General features: G+C 45.1%; 2 non-coding genes and 1 pseudogene across 2 annotated transcripts; all 3 read left to right on the top strand.

Annotated features, from left to right (window-relative positions):
* The first annotated feature begins 253 nt into the window (after positions 1-253).
* LOC123490794 lies at positions 254-5,300 on the top strand (annotated as a pseudogene).
* LOC121550145 lies at positions 1,659-1,793 on the top strand. The gene has a single exon (XR_005996925.1). It is a non-coding gene; the product is annotated as a small nucleolar RNA SNORA49 (small nucleolar RNA).
* LOC121550143 lies at positions 2,784-2,916 on the top strand. Its single transcript, XR_005996923.2, has one exon. It is a non-coding gene; the product is annotated as a small nucleolar RNA SNORA49 (small nucleolar RNA).
* Positions 5,301-5,999: the final 699 nt, after the last annotated feature.

The raw sequence follows: 5,999 nt of genomic DNA, 5'->3' as shown, positions 1-5,999 counted from the left end.
AAACAAGACAAGAGTGAAAAGAGTGATAGAATCGCGAGACTGGAAGAACCGATTTGGCAACGTGATGAAAGGAATTTTGCGGATTTCTAAAATATTTAATAAATCCAAACCTTTTATGCACAACATCTGTCTCAAAACGTTAATTGTATAAAAGGCAACTGAAATATATCTTCACAATATCGTTTAAAAAAATCGAATCGTTGATTTATCAACTTCCCCTTTTTCTACTTGGTCTCGCCCTCCCCGCCCATCGATCCTTCTAGAAGTCGCCGGCACACTAGCGCTACCAGGTCTACCAACACTCCGCTTCTTCACGGATAAAAGTCTGAATTTCATCGGTGGACGCTTCTGAAGTGTCGCCGTCTTTCGGGCAATATGTCCGCTATGGGGCAACTCGCCTTCGATGAGTATGGACGGCCGTTCATCATCATCAAAGATCAGGATAAGAAGACTCGGTTATCGGGCCTTGACGCACTGAAGGTATAATGGATTTAGCAAGTCAGCTACCATGCTACTTCACCATGCGTCAGCATCTTATCAAGGCAAATGCAGAACACTTGCAACATCAGACCCACTTGTTTAACTAGAAAGTTGGCTAGCTAGGTATTATAACATTATGGGCCAATGCATATGCCTAGTTCATGTTGTAGAAGTGTACTAGCTAGCTCTCAAGTTGTAACGTTATTATGGCTAGCTAGCAACGCCATGCTAGTATGCCCATGTGCTTATTTTCTGAAGACGCCACAGTGAGGCGCGGCTGGTTGTCAAATAAACAATGAAATTAGCTAGCTAACATGCCACCATCAGTTCTGTATTTTATCACTTATAGTTATTTTTTTTAACATGCCGCATGTAGTCATGGCGTAGCTAGTCAACGTAGGTAAAGTCGTTTAGCCACACGGTTAGTTAGATAGTCTAACTCAGCTGACAAGATGTGTCAGTTGCTTCTTGACAGTTAATGAAGAAGCTTGACCGTCATTTGTCAGCTTGCCATCAAGCCAGTGGTTCCCAGAGATGTCTTGATTTTATTTGGTTCTAGTTTGATTCCTGCAGAATCCCAGCCTCTGAAGAAATTCACTAATGTGATTTTGTGTTTTGCAGTCTCACATCATGGCAGCAAAGGCAGTTGCCTCGACGCTGAGGACCTCTCAGGACCAAACGGTAAGCCCAAATAAACACAGCCACGCTAAAAGCTTATTCATTAACAGAGACTACTAAAGGAACTTCAGTATTGGTGTGTGCCCCATCCCTCTGGTTACTCAACACAGTAACGGCTACCTAAAGCTACACATTCATCATGCAGTACATTTTAATCCCCCTTCCCCTTTTCCTCTTTCTACAGGTTTGGACAAGATGATGGTTGACCGGGATGGAGAGGTGACCGTCACCAACGGACGGAGCCACCATCCTCAGCATGATGGATGTGGACCACCAGATCGCCAAGCTCATGGTGGAGCTCTCCAAAGTCTCAGGACGACGAGATCGGAGACGGGACCACCGGAGTCGTTGGTATGGGACCCTACAGATTTATGAGTCTCCCCTGATTGGTCTGACTCATTAGCTTACTAATTAAACAATTGTGGTCTCTTGCATTGCTATCCTATTATAGTTCCTTTTTTTTGGTGCTAATCTGGATATTGGATTAATATTGCAGAATGCTTCCCCTCCCTTACTCCAGTCACGCTGTCTCCAGTGGGTGGGCTGGCATTGACAGGGGATACAGCAGCATGGCTCTCTCATTTCTCTCATCTAGGACCTTAATCTTACATGGGGCTTATGAGACAGCTGATAATTTCTCTAATCCATGCTCATATTATCTGCAATTCTTTCTATGATAAGATTGTGTTTATCAATGCAGAATCATATTAGTACACTCATCCTAACACTCATCTCCCTCTCCAGTGCTGGCTGGTGCTCTCCTGGAGGAGGCAGAGCAGCTGCTGGACAGGGGCATCCACCCCATCCTGTATCTCTGACCGGGTACGACCAGGCCGCCAAGATCGCCATCGCACAGTTGGACAAGATCAGTGAGACCTACCCGTACGACCCTAGCAACACAGAGCCACTCATCCAGACTGCCATGACCACACTGGGATCCAAAGTGTGAGTCTCACTGGCAGTTTGTGTTTTTTGTGGTCGTCACGGCAACTTTCGGGAATTTCATTTATGGTCCAGCTAGCGGTTGCCTTTTATTGTTTGCATGTCTACTTGGGTTCTTTTTATATATTTTTGTTATTGTGCCAAGAGCACATGGTTCCTTTACAAAGATGAATGATACACAAATTGATTCGGCCCATCTGGAAAGTAGGATTCATTTATTATTTGTGAACCTGGTCATTGGTTTCATAAGGTCTCATACAGATTTCTCTCCCTCATGTTCCCTTTCTCAGGATCAACCGCTGCCACAGACAGATGGCGGAGATTGCAGTGAACGCTGTCCTGACTGTGGCGGACATGAACCGTAAGGATGTGGACTTTGAGCTGATCAAGATGGAGGGCAAGGTGGGAGGCAAGCTGGAGGACACACAGCTCATCAAGGGAGTCATCATAGACAAGGAGTTCAGCCACCCTCAGATGCCCAAGGTACACAGCTCAGGATAGTTCACTGTAATAGTGTTGACTTTTAGGCTAGCATGAACCTCATCAGAAGGTAGTGGTACCTCATCCAAGGTACAAACCCAGCCATACAGTTGATACAAACAAGGGTCTTGTTAGCACACCTTCTCAGTCACCTCAGATCCAACCAAGAGGGTAAACTAGGACAGACTAGATCAGTAACTCTTCTTCCCCTCCCTTACTCCAGTCACTCTATCCCCAGTGGAGTGTTCTGGCATTGACAGGGGATACAGCACCATGGCTCTCTCACCTCTCTCATCTAAGACTATCTTAAATTAGGCTTGTGAGAGAGCTGACAATTTCTGTAGATTTAGAGGTAATATTTTTGTCCATCCAAGTCCAAAGCACTCTTTTTAATTGTATTTAGCCAGATAATTTGTGCTGGATGATTTATCTTCTACAATAATCGACGGTACTATTTTACCCTCAGCTCCTGAAAGACACAAAGATGGCCATCCTGACCTGTCCGTTTGAGCCCCCTAAGCCCAAGACCAAGCACAAGCTGGACGTGACCTGTGTGGAGGAATACAAGGCCCTGCAGAAGTATGAGAAGGACAAGTTCCTGGAGATGATTAAACAGGTCAGTTACAGGACCCTTAGGGACTTAATATTTCTCTATAGCACAGCTGCAGACTGTTAATTCCAGCCATTCAGTATGGATAACTTAAAGATGTGGGATAGGATAAAGTAATCCCTCTACCCCCCCCCCCAAAAAAAAAAACATTGTAAAGTGGTTATCCCACTGGCTATAAGGTGAATGCACCTATTTGTAAGCCGCTCTGGATAAGAGCGTCTGCTAAATGACGTAAATGTAAATGATGTGTATATGAAGTTCCCCTTATCTCCTTTAATCTAATTGAATATGATCTAAACTAACAATACTGTTTTTCGAAACCAGATAGTGGAGTTAACTGAATGTAATTTGATGAAATAAAATGAATAAGTGAAAAATAATGTCAAATTATAACTGCTTTTTCAGATCAAGGATACTGGCGCTAACCTGGCCATCTGCCAGTGGGGCTTTGATGACGAGGCCAACCACCTGCTGCTGCAGAATGAACTGCCTGCCATCCGCTGGGTCGGAGGGCCTGAGATCGAGGTAAGACGCACACCGTCACACACATCTTGCCATCTAGCTACTAAAGGTGATATGGGGGGGGTTCGCCAATGTATTTATGCATTGTGTTTTCTCCTCCCTCAGCTGATTGCCATAGCGACAGGAGGCCGCATCGTGCCACGGTTCTCTGAGCTGACCGCTGAGAAGCTGGGCTCAGCCGGTGTCGTCAAGGAGATCTGCTTTGGCACAACCAAGGACCGCATGCTGGTCATCGAGGAGATGCAAGAACTCCAGGGCAGTCACCATCTTCATCCGTGGGAGGAAACAAGATGGTGGGTGGACTGGTAGTCTGCTAATGTTGACTGTTAAAATAGATTATTCTGAGGCAACTGATAATCAGTTAATGTAGACAGCTGTGATTCCTCATCAGTGGTATCTCTAGGTCAGGGATGGACAATTCTGGTCCTGGAGGGCCACCAGTGTACAGGCTTTCATTGCAGCCCAGCACTAACTGTTTAATTTCCCTGTCAGATCATTGAGGAGGCTAAGCGTGCGCTGCATGATGCACTGTGTGTCATCCGTAACCTGGTCAGAGACAACCGCATCGTGTACGGGGGCGGAGCCTCTGAGATCGCCTGTGCCCTCGCTGTCAACCAGGCCGCTGACAAGGTAGTGTACATGCACACAGTATCAGGTGAAAGATCTAAAACCTTGTATTTGACTGGCATCAAGAGTGTACCTCGGAGTAACAGTAATAGCCTGATGGTGGTGATGACTCTGAAACAAAGCAATGTGCTCATACGTCTCCATCTCTCTCTCTGCAGTGCCCGTCCCTGGAGCAGTATGCCATGCGTGCATTTGCTGATGCCCTGGAGGTGATCCCCATGGCCCTGGCAGAGAACAGCGGGCTTAACTCCATCCAGACCATGACAGAGGTCCGCGCCAGGCAGGTCACCGAGAACAACCCCGCCCTGGGCATCGACTGTCTGCACCTCAACACCAACGGTAAGGACAGACTCACAAGTTGGTAAATGTAAATTTTGGTGTATCCAATATTCACAATGTTAAATGTTTTCATTCACCTGCCTAGGGGCTACAGCTAAACACTTAATATGAAGCACTACTCTTTAATATAGCTGTAGTTGTTATTGATGTGGATCATTTTCTCTGTCCTAGACATGAAGCAGCAGCATGTAATTGAGACACTGCATGGGAAGAAGCAGCAGATCTCTCTGGCCACCCAGGTGGTCAAGATGATCCTGAAGATCGACGACATCAGAAGCCCGGGAGAGTCTGAGGACTAAGGACCCCACCCAGACACCTACCCCCACTGAGCACGTGCCAGGCTCGGCCCAGTCTTCTAGAATTCAGCAGTGTTCTAATCTAGAATATTCCGGAACGGAGGCGTTCTATAATTACTGCTTTAGAATGTTCTAGAACTCTACTCTGCGAAGTTCTAGATTTCGTCCGTGTTCTAGAATGTTAAGTGTCATAGGCCTTTAGGGACTTGTCCAGCACAGTCTCCAACCCTGCGTACCATTATTTATCATTTGATACTGAAACTGCCCTCTCCTTCAAACTGATGTAGTGCTGAAGTCATCAATAAAATGTTGGTCTGTGAAATTTCTGTACCGTGTGGATTTTCACCCTTTATGATACAAATATGCTTGTGCAATACTGTTAATTGATTCATTTGAGTACACTTGTCACTATTGCTCTTGTAGGTAAAAATAATTATATGCACCTTGTCAACAAAACAAATTAATATGAGATGGTAGGCACATTGAAGCTTTGCTCTTAAAGTATTTTTAAAAACCTCCCGCTTTGGGCTGGATGTGTCAGTGTAGTTCATACATGCATAATATGAGAAATTACTGTCTTCCCTCAATTAGCCACGAAATCCCTAGTTTAAAAGCAACTTAACTTGAAGCTGTGCTGTGGCATTTTCCCTACATTTCACCACATGTGGGCCAGCCCCCTAGCAAATTGGCCCTTCCATTTAAGCAACAGCTAGCAGTGGACACAGCAGAGAGGGAGCAATGATGTGGTTTTCAGGGACCACTTTTAGCTTGTCAGAACTACTAGCTAAAAAGTATACGGGAGAATCTAACTCACATTTTTCACAGGCACAGTTCACCTAACTTCTTACTGCAAAGCCAGTACTTTGTTTCACAGTACACAAAATAATAATAAAACACCATTACAAATGTGTACAAATCATTGAAGCCACAATGGGTATTCAGTTACTTGGTCTAGTTTTGAAATGTTTATGATGGCATCAAGATGCAGTACTATCAACAGTAAGAAGTCAATGGTGAGAGGGAGA

Source organism: Coregonus clupeaformis, unplaced genomic scaffold, assembly GCF_020615455.1.
Source record: "Coregonus clupeaformis isolate EN_2021a unplaced genomic scaffold, ASM2061545v1 scaf4820, whole genome shotgun sequence".
Lineage (NCBI taxonomy): Eukaryota > Metazoa > Chordata > Actinopteri > Salmoniformes > Salmonidae > Coregonus > Coregonus clupeaformis.
The sequence above is the reverse complement of the archived record's forward strand: the minus strand, read 5'-3'. Positions and strand labels throughout refer to the sequence as shown.